Consider the following 14126-nt stretch of genomic DNA (forward strand, 5'->3'; position numbering starts at 1 on the left):
TTTGTTCTGTTTGTTAGTAAGGCCCTTTTCATGAATTTCAAACCCGTCCGGCTTTCCGAATCTTGAATATAGGAAGTTGAAAGAACAACACTCGTTGACAACATTACTTTTTTCTGATTTGATTACTGATGTTTAGAAGACCGAAAAACCGATGCACCGAGGGAGCCTTTGTGAATATCAGATTTTGATTTCTTAGATCTCCGTCAAAACCAGCATATCCAGCTATCTCTTCTAATGTAGGGGTAAGCTCGAAATCAGATAAATGAAAGACATTGTGAACAAGGTCCCAAAAAGTTACTAATGCCGCAATCAGATCATCCCGTGGTTTAACTTTCATAATATCTGTGAGATTTCCCAAATGCTTAATGACCCATTTTTGACCATTTTCGCCTAACTCATACCACCACATCTGAAGCCGAAATAGAAACTCGTTTGCATTTGCGGACGGTGGGTTTTGTGTGGTGCTCATTTTGTATCTGAAATTAATTTTAACAAAATCAAGACTCATTTTGAAAACAGACACTAAAAAAATCAATTTATCTATTAGCACTTCTTATTTTTCTTTTCAAAACTTAAAACTATATATGTATATATATATATATATATATATATATATATATATATATATATATATATATATATATATATATATATATATATATATATATATTTTTTAAAAAACATTTTATTTCTCGGCTATCGCAATGATTTTTTTTTCAATTAAGCTGGTCAACAAGCAAATTCGAGGCAAATGAATGCACAAGTAGCAAGTAGGATGCATCAGAATGGTCTTTTCATTTTGGGTTCACCTGTCCTAGACAGACCCAACCCCTGTGTTGAGTCTCCAAGGTCAAATGTACATGATGCAAATAGACGTTCCTACTAGGGATCCGGTACATGGCTGAGTTATTCTAAGTGAAAAATCTGAGGCAGATTGTTCTAAACCCGGCTTACCCAAACGGACAATTTGAGCCGAAGTGGGGGCAACGTACCGGGAGCACGAAAGTCTACCCGGCCTAGTTACTTGTCCCAACTTCGTCTTATTTGGTATGACTTTAACATAAAGGTGGGCCACGCGCACGTGTGCACCATAAATTCAGAAGACTCAGAAGAAGGGGGTTTCGTAGCAGTTGTATATACACAATTCAGATAATATTAAAGCGGTAAAAGCATCATTTAGCACATTAGGCATAAACATGTGAAAATCATATAATAAATAAAGCCAACTATAACAGTTATTTTAAGCTCGAATTCTTAAACCCTGAACCAGAGATTCTGGGTTCGTTCCCCAGCAGAGTCGCCAGAGTTGTCACACCTCCTTTTTCCGGCCCCGCGAGGGTGCGAAGGAGTTTTCTCCAATTAAAGGACAGTCGAAACGAGATTTATTTGTTTGTTTCAGAGTCGCCACCTGGGAATTTTAAGGCGTCCCAAGTCACCGGTTTTAATCCCTGAATCGAGGAGAATATGACTCTGTTTGTTATTCTGCGAACCAGAAATCCTGAGTAAGGAATTCTGTTAATTCGGGAGAAGGTGTTAGGCATTCCCGAATTCTGTGGTTCTAGCACGGTCGCTTAACCATTTTTATATTTGGCTTAATTATCTTGATTTACTAAATACATTTTTTCTTGTTGCCCGATTTTATTACCGCTTTTGTTTATATTGTTTACAATTATGTAAACGAATCACGCGTACGTATATTCGTATTATATACCCTTTGTAGAGAATCGTGCCATGCATACGTGTACACAGAAAGGTTGATAATATTTTTGTATATATAAAAAATATGATGTACGCAATTGTGCTTAAAATAAAATCAAGAATATTCGCCCCTTTTGTATGATTAAGTAGTGAACCGCACATCTCGGGTTTTTATGAAATTAATTTAATATCTTCCGACGAATCTTTTTTATTAAAATTTTGGCTCAAATTTGCGCGAACGCATAATCCGTACTGCCTTAAAAATGTAATTTAGGCCACGCGAACGTATCCCTAATTTCACAAAATATTCTTGATGGTAGTATAAATTTTTCCACAAATTGTTTATTACATCCATATTTTATGTGAAAATCATGAGAAATCAATATTTTTCTAGTCTCTAAATTCCTCGAAAAGAATTCACAATTTATTGGACGTTGATCGCAAATTATATTTTTCGCGTATAAATTGTATTCCTCCAAGCCATTCAAATTTAAAGAGTAAAAATAAACGTGTGATTAATACTACCATATTTTCGTAAATACAATATATGTATACCCAAAATGTGAATGGCGTATAAAACTAAAAAATTTGATTCATGAAAGGAAGTGATATTTTCTAAGAATTTTCATTATTTTATTTGTAGCGAATGCTATTTTTACGTATCCTTGACATAAAATGTTGCAATTCGTGCTTATATATCCCATCTCATTCTCATATACTTGTTTTTAGTCCAAAGTTATAATTGCTTAGTTAATTTGTTTACAATGATAAATAATTAAATTGGTGAGAAAGAGAACTATTATACAAATTGACTCAATAAAATGGCATTACATGCAACGTAGTGGTATGTCCGAACCATTCATCATATTCCAACATCATAAACGAGACGGATTATATCAATTCGCATTTCTACCATGGCTATTCACATAACCGTTATTATGTCATCTATGAACGAAATACAATTAACATTATCTAGCCTTAAACAAAATCGGATATTTGACAAAATAAGCTAATAATATAGTTTTTTTTATATTTCTACACTATTCTTTATTTAGCTAACAACATCACAAGATCGAATTAATGGCCAACTTTCTACCATGTTGACAATTCGAACATAACTTATACTTAACGAAATGCTAAAATAGATAACATTATTACAACCCTTATATGAACTTAAAAGGGAATGATTGACTAATAGTCATCATGTCAAGCATACTACTATATTAACCAACTGAAACAAAACTACAATTTAAACTAATAGACTTAAACGAGTAGAAGACATAATATTAATTCCAAACTTTATTCATTTTTGCAATTTTGAAACTTTCCACAGCACGAGTCTAAAGATATATACCTGGAAATGAGGGTAAATGAGGCAAATTTCAGCAGTAGCAGCAGTAACAAAATCAGCAGAAAATGCCAAATAAGTCGGCAGATTTGAGCAACATAACAAGACCCATGAAGCCCAGACGTATAGTGGCAGGAATTTTAGGAAATTTCAGATTTAACCCAAGCAATATCAAAAAACAGACCCGGACAGATTCAAGAAGCAATGTTTCAGATTTTCTTTCTTTTTCTTCTATTTTTCTGTTCCAGATTCTTTCTTCTTTTATTTTTCTTAGTTCTGTTTTCTTTTTTCTTTTTTTCTTAATCTCTCTTTCAGATTCCTCTCTATATTTCTCTATCTGTCTTTTTTTTCAAAATCCCAGCTCCTCTTCTTATATATCTTACTCCCCTAATGCTGCCCGGACCCCTTCTTTCTTTTAAAATCAGAAAATCCCACTAAAATTCTGTTTTATTACTTTAAATCCCATTAAGTAAAACTTTTCCTGATTTTCAGCACTCCCATTACCCTTTGTTTCCCATTATCTCATTAAATTATATCCATTAACACTCCATTATCAGCACACTACTATTATCATATTACTCTCACTGTTTTATTCCCAGAAATACCCCTGAAATCCTACTGTTATTACTGACCCAGACTAAAAACTGCCCAAACCTTAAAAATTGTTTAAACTAATCTTCCTAACATCAAACAGCTATTATATCCTCACAGATTGTGCTAAACAAAGAAATGTACTCTATGATTGAGACAGTATACCACATTTCTAATAACTGATTGACAAGGATTGAATTCAAACATGGAATTCACAGACTGAACATTGAACTTGAATAAAACATACTAACATTACACAGAACCTGCAAGATCATTTCGACTGAAATTCAAAACTGAACTAAGATCAACAAATGCAGGGGGCATTGTCAGTATTAACATTGCCTGAAACTAACTGCTCAAAAACCAACACACACATGTTTGACAAACTTTCTGACTTATCAAACAAGAACCAACTGATTACAATGAAATGCTAATAACCAATCCAAAACAGATAAACAGGTTGTTACAATCAGCATTAATGGAAATAAGAATTTACAAAACAACTAATCGACGAACTTAATCGAGTCGATTATACATATTGTAAACAATCATAACCAACATGGACAATGCTATAATTTGATCTCATAAACGGGTATGAGACAGAATCACAGAACCAAATAAACAAAATATGAAAATTACACAGGCTACTAAAACAGTCAACAATATACACATAAAATACAGAAAGGAGTAGGAAAAATACCTTTGAACCTTCAAATTTATACGGACAAAAGCTCAACTTTGGATTCGGACATTTTTGAGGCTGAACAGACTTTATTCGAAGTATTCTCAATTGAGAATACCTCGATTAAAGTCTCTTAGACCTCAATCCCTCATTTAATTCGGACAAATTCCACGTTTTGAAATTTTTAGGGTTTCTGATTCTTTGATCTGAAATTTGAACACTTCTGGATATATTCGAACCAAACCAATGGTGTTTTAGGCACGAGGGAAGTCATGTGGATAAATGGTGTGAGTTTGAGGTAGGTTGGGGTAGGGTTGGGTTTCACTCGAATCTTCAAATGAAGATTCGAGAAGCTCTGAGGTGATTCGAAGCCAACGAACAACAGATCCGTAATGAGGGTAGTTAGGGGAAGATAGGGTGTTAATTTGGAGGCCATCGGAGAAAGTTGGGTTTTCAGACCAACCTTCAATCGAAGATTCGAGACATTGGGGCCTGATTCGAGGTATATGGGTTATGGATTTGGAACGGGGAGGTTGAGAGGAGTCGAGGTTGTTAAGGTGGGGTTGTTTGGACCACCGGAACCGCCGTGAGGCGATTTCCGGTGGGCGGTGCACGGTGGTGGACGGTGGAGTTCATCTGATCTCTTGAAAGAGATGATGAACAGGACAGGGGGTGGGGTGTTTGGTTTGGGGGCTGGGGTAGGATTTAGGCTTTTATAGGGGTGGGGTGGATTGATCTTGACCGTCAGATCAAACACGATCCACGGTCAAGATCAATTCACTTAACCAAACAATGTCGTTTGGTTTAAGTTGGGGGAAAGGGGTCGGCCCGGGCAATGGATCGGGTAGGGGTTACGGGTAGGGGGTGTGGACTATCAACCATTGGATTGATTTAATCCAACGGACCTTGATGAAATATGACCAAACGTCATCGTTTGGTTTGGTTGAATTGGACCGGACATGGGGCGTTTGGATTGGGCTGTGGGGAAGTTGATTTTGTTTGAAGTCCAGGTCCGAATTTTTTACCTTTATAACCTATTTTTCATTTCCTAATTTTACTCTTAATTATTAAATCCCTAATTTTAACTATAAAAACAAAATTATCCTTACAAAACATTAAATCACCCCTTTAACAAACATTAATATACAAGACAAATCATTAATCACACAATGGCATATTTAAATGACGAACAAATAAGATAAATGCATATTTTTTGTGATTTTTAATTAACTCTTAAATGCATAATTAAATCCTAGATATTCATGCAACATGTATTTTTATTTTATTTTTCATTTAATTATAACAAAGTAAACATTTACGGACAAAACACAAATAATTAATAAACGCCACATAAATTCTAAAAATCGCATACTAAGAGAATTTTGTTTTATTTTTTGATTTATTTTAGAATATTTTTCGTGAGGCAAAAATCACGTGCTCACAAATGGGGAATGGCTATATCACGGAAGTATGCATGAAAAAACTTGTGTGATTTGCAAACAAGGATTAATTGCATCTGGATGAGTAGGTTTTCCTTTGAACTTTCCGTAGTGAACTTATGTCGGATATACTCGATCAATCGGTAGATTTGATATCTTTGAACCGTCGAACTTTAGTGTATACCTAGACAACCATAAGTCACACAATCAACCCTTAACCGTCTTTGGTTCTCATTGTTGTGTTCGTTTCAGCTATGAACACTGCCTAGTTTCATAAGTGCGTAGAGAATTGGCCTTGCAAAATTCTCTTTGAAGCGGCTAACACTTCACACATACATAGGTGATTCCTAAACGTGTCATCTCATAGATACACTATTTGATATACCCTGTATCAAATTTAGAAATCATTAAAAAGCCTTAATGCTTTATCCTTGGTACTGAACATTGTCTCATCACGAGAATGGACTAAAACAAATTTTGTTGACAATGTTGAACCGTCATTAATGACTTTGTTTGATCTCCTTGAACCTAGATCTTGGGATCTCCAGTCTTCTAGGTAGAGTTACCGCCACAATGACTTGTTCTTGGCCATAGTCCCATTCCCCTCGATGATTTCTCAACTACCTCTCTAGTTAGGCCTTTTGTAAGTGGATCTGACACATTATCACTTGACTTTACATAGTCAATCGTGATAATTCCTCTAGAGAGAAGTTGCCTAACGGTTTTATGTCTTCGTCGTATATGACGAGATTTACCGTTATACATAACGCTCCCAGCCCTTCCAATTGCCGCTTGGCTATCACAGTGTATGCATATTGGTGCCAACGGTTTGGGCCAAAATGGAATATCTTCCAAGAAATTCCGGAGCCATTCAGCTTCTTCACCGGCTTTATCTAAGGCTATGAACTCAGCCTCCATTGTAGAGCGGGCAATACATGTTTGTTTGGACGACTTCCAAGATACCGCTCCTCCACCAATAGTGAATACATATCCACTTGTGGACTTCGAATCAGTTGAACCGGTGATCCAATTTGCATCACAATATCCTTCAATCACCGCAGGATATTTACTGTAGTGCAAATCAAAGTTTTGGGTATGTTCTAAGTATCCCAAAACTCGTTTCATTGCCATCCAGTGAGATTGGCCTGGATTGCTCGTGTATCGACTTAGTTTACTTATAGCACAAGCTATATCTGGTCGTGTACAATTCATGATGTACATTAAGCATCCCAACACACGAGCATAATCCAATTGTGATATGCTTTGGCCTTTGTTCTTTGCTAGTGCAAGATTCACGTCAATTGGAGTCTTTGCAACTTTAAAGCCCAAGTGCTTGAATTTTTCAAGTACTGTCTTAATATAATGAGATTGTGACAATGCCAGACCTTGAGGAGTCTTTTGGATCTTAATCCCCAGAATTAAATCCGCAATTCCCAAGTCCTTCATATCAAACTTGCTAGTTAGCATACGCTTAGTAGCATTTATGTTGGCAATGTTATTACTCATTATCAGCATATCATCCACATATAGGCAAACAATGACTATGTGATTTGGAACATTTTTAATGTACACACATTTATCACATTCATTTATCTTAAAACCATTTGACAACATTGTTTGGTCAAATTTCGCATGCCATTGTTTGGGTGCTTGTTTTAGTCCGTAAAGGGACTTAACAAGTCTACATACCTTATTTTCTTTACCTGGAACCACAAACCCTTCAGGTTGTTCCATGTAAATTTCTTCCTCCAACTCTCCATTTAAGAAGGCCGTTTTAACATCCATTTGATGAATTTCAAGACCATACACTGCAGCTAATGCTACTAACATCCGTATGGACGTAATCCTTGTAACTGGGGAGTATGTATCAAAGTAGTCAAGACCTTCTCGTTGTCTATACCCTTTGACAACAAGTCTTGCCTTGAATTTATCAATAGTGCCATCATCTTTCATTTTTCTCTTAAAAATCCATTTAGAACCCAAAGGTTTATTTCCAGGAGGAAGATCAACCAATTCCCATGTATGGTTGTTCAATATGGATTCTATTTCACTATTGACTGCCTCTTTCCAGAACAATGATTCCGAAGAAGACATAGCTTCTTTAAATGTTCGAGGCTCATTTTCCAATAAGAAAGTCACAAAATCTGGTCCAAACGAAGTAGACGTTCTTTGACGTTTACTACGTCTTGGATCCCCCTGATTAAATGTACTTTCTTTTGTTTCTTCCCGAGGTCGTTTAGATACTTCACCAATCGACTCGCATTCCTTTTTATACGGATATATATTTTCAAAGAACTCAGCATTATCTGATTCTATAACCGTATTATTATGAATGTCGGGATTTTCTGATTTATGAACCAGAAATCGATATGCTTTACTATTAGTTGCATATCCTATGAAAACACAATCAACTGTTTTCGGTCCTATTTTTACCCTTTTGGGTTTAGGAACTTGCACCTTTGCCAAACACCCCCACACTTTAAAATAATTCAAGTTGGGCTTCCTTCCTTTCCATTTTTCATATGGAATGGATTGTGTTTTACTATGGGGTACTCGATTTAGTATTCGGCTGGCCGTAAGAACGGCTTCCCCCACAAGTTCTGTGGCAAACCAGAACTTATCAACAATGCGTTCATCATCTCCTTTAATGAACGATTCTTTCTTTCCGCAATCCCATTGGATTGGGGCGTGTAAGGGGCTGTTGTTTGATGAATAATTCCATATTCTAAACATATTTGTTCAAAAGGAGATTCATATTCACCACCCCTATCACTTCTTATCATTTTGATTTTCTTGTTAAGTTGCGTTTCAACTTCATTTTTGTATTGCTTGAATGCGTCTATTGCTTCATCTTTACTATTAAGTAAGTAAACATAGCAATATCGAGTACTATCGTCAATAAAAGTTATGAAATACTTCTTTCCACCGCGAGATGGTATTGACTTCATGTCACAAATATCTGTGTGAATTAAGTCTAAAGGATTTGAATTCCTTTCAACCGACTTATAAGGATGTTTAACATACTTAGATTCCACACATATTTGACATTTTGATTTTTCGCATTCAAACTTAGGCAATACTTCCAAGTTTATCATTTTTCGCAAGGTTTTATAATTGACATGACCTAAACGTACATGCCATAAATCATTTGACTCAAGTAAGTAAGAAGAAGCTGAAGTTTTATTATTAGTTTCAACAACTATTACATTCAGCTTGAAAAGGCCCTCAGTAAGGTAACCTTTTCCTACAAACATTTCATTCTTACTAATCACTACCTTGTCAGATACAAAAACGCACTTGAAACCGTGCTTTACAAGAAGTCCAGTAGAGACTAAGTTCTTCCTAATCTCGGGAACATGAAGGACGTTGTTCAAAGTCATGACCTTGCCAGAAGTCATCTTGAGAAATATCTTACCGTATCCTTCAATTTTTGCTGTAGCAGCATTTCCCATAGAGAGCGTCTCTTCGGGTCCAGCAGAAGCATATGTAGAAAATGCTTCCCTCACAGCACAAACATGGCGAGTGGCTCCAGAATCAATCCACCACTCCTTTGGGTTTCCTACCAGGTTGCATTCAGAAAGCATGGCGCACAAGTCATCAACATCATCATGCTTTTCTACCATGTTTGCTTGACCCCTTTGCTTGTCTTTCTTCCGAGCACGACACTCCGTAGATTTGTGTCCGGTTTTCCCACAGTTGTAGCAGTTTCCACTGAACCGCTTCTTGCTTGGGTTGTATTTCGGACCAGAAGCCTTCTTTCTCTTTTTGTTATCTTCAACAATATTTGCTCCCATTATTGTTGAATTTCCACGGCCTCTTCTCTCAGCAGCTTTGTTGTCCTCTTCGATTCTCAATCGAACAATGAGATCTTCAAGGGACATCTCCTTTCGTTTGTGTTTCAAATAATTTTTGAAGTCCTTCCACAATGGAGGCAACTTCTCAATTATTGCTGCTACTTGGAATGCTTCATTGATGACAAGACCTTCAATGAAAATTCCGTTAGTAAAATTACTAAAAAATTTACTTTCAATATCAGTATTTATTTGAAACATACCTTCAGCAAGTAGATCATGAATAATCACTTGCAATTCCTGGACTTGGGTAATAACAGACTTGCTATCTACCATTTTGTAGTCCAAAAATTTTGCGGCGACGAATTTCTTCATCCCGGCATCTTCAGTTTTGTACTTCTTTTCAAGTGCATTCCACAATTCTTTTGACGTCTCCACGCCACTGTATACATTATACAGATTATCCTCCAGTCCGCTAAGAATATAATTCCTGCACAAGAAGTCAGAATGCTTCCACGCCTCAATCACGAGAAAGTTATCATTCTCTGGAGTTTCATCTGGAAGATCAGGAACATCTTCCTTGATGAACTTCTGTAGACATAACGTAGTCAGGTAGAAGAACATCTTTTGCTGCCAGCGCTTGAAATCCATCCCGAAAAATTTTCCGGGTTTCTCTGCCGGTGCCAACGCCGGAGTTCGACTTGTCGATGCGTTGGCAGTCATCATCGGAACAGCTTGATTTCCGTCATTCGCCATTTTTACTGTAAAAATGACACAATCAAACGTTTAATAAACGTTTAAAACTGGAGTGAAAAATCACGTAGATTTTAATCTCCAACAAAATGCCACGAAGGCTTTAAAACTGGAGTAAAAATCACGTAGATTTTAATCTCCAACAAACCGCCACGAAGGCTTTACTCTCCAAACGGGAGTACACAAAAAACCACAAAGGTTATAGTTTCCAGAATAATAAAAGTAACACAAATACAGAAATTAAATTATTAAATTATTAAATTCCTTAAGATTGTTGTTCCTCTGTACTTGTAAATAATGATTCTGGAAATTAGAACGTTAGCTTATAAACGTAAATATAAATAAAAAACAGAAATTAATTCGAGCCCACTGAATTCACAGTGTTTCCTTAAGGAATTTAATCCCCTCCTAGTACCCAAGGTTATAGATTATTTCCTCCCAGGATAGAACGAATTACACACTGGTGTAGCGGTACTTCAAACCCCAGTGTTTCAACGAACACAAAGTTCGGCAACAAATCACACTTATGGATGCTTTGTTTGTAGTTAAAAACAATGCAGAATAAGGAGGACAACTCAGAAGTCGAATGGAAATTCTGAGAGGAAGGAATGCAAAGTATAGCCAATGTTGAATTCTTACTGAAGAGAATATCAAATTGCAATTCGTTTTTCCAGTGTATACGCAGTGTATACAGAGTGTATATCCAGTATATGCAGAGTGTATATCCAGTGTATACAGAGTGTATATTAAGTGTATACAGAGTGTTTCAAGTGTTTTTCCGATGTGTTCTTCTTTCTCTCCAACCTATGCTCTATTTATAGCAATTATTTGAGAGAAATTCGCCCCTTCCATGGTGCAACAAGCACTAGATCATGGAGAAAGCACTTACATGGTGGTATATACACTTGCTTGGTGGGAGGAGCACTTGCACCATTGTGGGAGGTGCACTAGGCTGCTTATTGCTTAGTGTTGCAACACAATACACGGATTGGAAAACATCTGTTACAAACACGGATTATATCACGTTAATATTCACTATTAACAAATAAATTTGGTCCAAAAAATTAATCAATCGATCGATCATTTGACCAAATCCGAATCCAAATCCCATTTCCCATTCACTCTAATTTTAAGACTATTTCATCTTAAACAAAAACTCAACACGGGGTTACCTTTCTTATCTGATGCTAGATTTGATCTGTTGAATAGACTTCTAACGTATGATCCTGAGAAGAGAATAACTGCTGATGCTGCATTGGACCATGATTGGTTTCGTGAAGTTCCTTTACCCATGTCTAAAGAATTCATGCCCAATTTCCCTGCGCAAACTGATAGGCGAAAGCGAAGAGTAATGAAGAGATTATATCCTGATATTGAGGAGACAAGTTCTAGTAACAGCTCAACAGATGCCCAAATTTACCCTTGAGCATAGAATTATGCTTTAATTTAATTAGGCAATAATTTGTTTGGATTGCCAGAAACTATTTATGTTTTCTAGATTCATTTTTTCTTTTTTTATTTTTAAATAGTCACCTGTTTGAATTTGATCAAGTTACAAAGATTATTCATGGAAGTAGTCTATCTGATAACTAACATATTATTTGATCCTAATTTGACCAATTTAATCTATTGTTTTGATGCAATGTTGCTTGAAACTTGTGAGAAAAAATGATGCAAAGCAAGTATTCCGTGAAATTAGTCGAGATGTGTTCAAGCTTTCTAGGCCAATATCTATCTATATATAATAGGAGACGCAAAGAAATATTATGATGACAAGTGGCGCAATATTAAATTGACACGTGTAAAAAAATTGGACAATTCTCCAATTTTGTTGGAGTTTCAAATATATTTGAAAAAATGTAAAAGACATTTTTTTCCAGAATTCAAAATTTCAGACAGTTTTATTTTTTAGAATACAAAATTTCAGAATCTTTTACTTTTTAAAAAAATAAATGAGTTTATATGGCACAATTAAAGGGCACATTTTTTCCACTTTAAAAAAGAAAACTGATTTTAAAGCATCCATTTATTGAGTAAAGATTAAAGCACCTTTTGAAAGGCTCCCTCTGCCTTCTTATCCGTTTAGTTCCCTAAGAAAGAGCTGGAAGTATTTGTTGGTGGATTAGACCATGATGCTCTAGAGGAGGATCTAAAAAGGGTGTTTCAGCATGTTGGAGAGGTAATTGATGTTCGAATGCACAGAGAGGTGTCAACGAACAAGAATAAGGGATACACATTCGTGAAGTTTGCAATTAAAGAGCAAGCAAGTCGTGCTTTGTCTAAAATGAGAAACTCAGTTGTGTATGATTTTTTCCAAGGCATATTTGTGTATATTTGGAATTGCACTATGATTCTAATTTATCTTTTTGACATTAGATACGGGGAAAGCGATGTGGCACTGCTCCAAATGAGGACATTAATAACACCTTATTCTTAGGAAATATTTGCAATACATGGACAAAGGAAGTCGTAAGTGATATAACCAATCCCTGCTGACTCATTTTCAGGATGACTCTGTTTAACCTTTGAGAATACAGGAATTTGAAAAGTCTGCATGATTGTTAATAACAAAAAAATTATCTATTGAAATTAACAAAAGAATTAACTACCTAAATTAACTACTCAAACATGGGTGAGTGTTGGTTTATGTTAGTTAATTTTTTTATTTCATTTTTTAAAATTATTTTCTTTTTTCTTTTTTGAAATAAAAAGTGTATTTATTCATTAAAATTCAAACAATATTATTGAGAAAAATATAATAAAATTTAAAATAAAAAAATATTTTCAAGAGTAATAAATTATATATCTTCTATTACGTTACAAAAAAAAAAATTAGCAGAAAAAAATATTAAACAATTATATGCTAATAATCTATCTATATATTATTTAAGGGATAATTTCACATAAATACAACTCACACACCTGACTTGCAACATAATAGCCTAGATATCACTTTGCAAATTTATAGCCCAAAAATAATCGGCTAATTCCTGAAAAACAGTTTATTTTACATAATCAACTACTGTTATTGCTTCCTCTTTATATAACCAGTTGTTTTCATTCTCTTGATTTCCTTTGATTATTAAGCATTTGATAAAAAAATGCAAATAAGCCACAACACAACTCAAAAATCCTATCCTGAATAATACATATTATCTGAAGGTAAGAAATTCAAACATTTTTATGTGCAATTGCTGAAGCAATCCAACAGGATAAAAGAAAAATAAAAAATTGATAAATGAATTGTAGAATTCCTCCAACACGTACAAATCTGTTTCATATAGCATATACACGAAAAAGAAGAAGAGAAGGAAGTGTCAAACTTCTGTAGAGGTCTCTTACACGCTAAAAATATATATATACATCCTTATAAACTGGAAAAATATATATTTATACAACATTATACACAAATATACACATTTATACACAATTATACAATAATGTATAAACATGTATAATAGTGTATAAGAGGTGTCTGTATATCTATATACACAATTATATACTATTATACAGTGTCGATACAACCTGCTACATAGTTATGATTTTCCAGAACTTCAAACTTCAAACTCTTCCAAAATTACCAGAACTTCAAACTTCAAAATCTTCCAAAATTAATGGTTGTTTGTTGGTGCAAATCAAGTTTGAGAGCCATTTATTTTCAAATCTGTGTGTATTTTCATGTCTCTTTCAAAAATCTTCTTCATTCTTCTGCTTGCCACCATGGACGACGGAGTAGGAGCCCGACCTTCTTCGAGCCATTAATGGCAGAATTACGTGGGGGGTAGAGGAGGGGGAATAGCGGGGGTTAGGTTAAGAGAAGATGA

Source organism: Nicotiana sylvestris, chromosome 6 (genome assembly GCF_000393655.2).
Source record: "Nicotiana sylvestris chromosome 6, ASM39365v2, whole genome shotgun sequence".
NCBI lineage: Eukaryota > Viridiplantae > Streptophyta > Magnoliopsida > Solanales > Solanaceae > Nicotiana > Nicotiana sylvestris.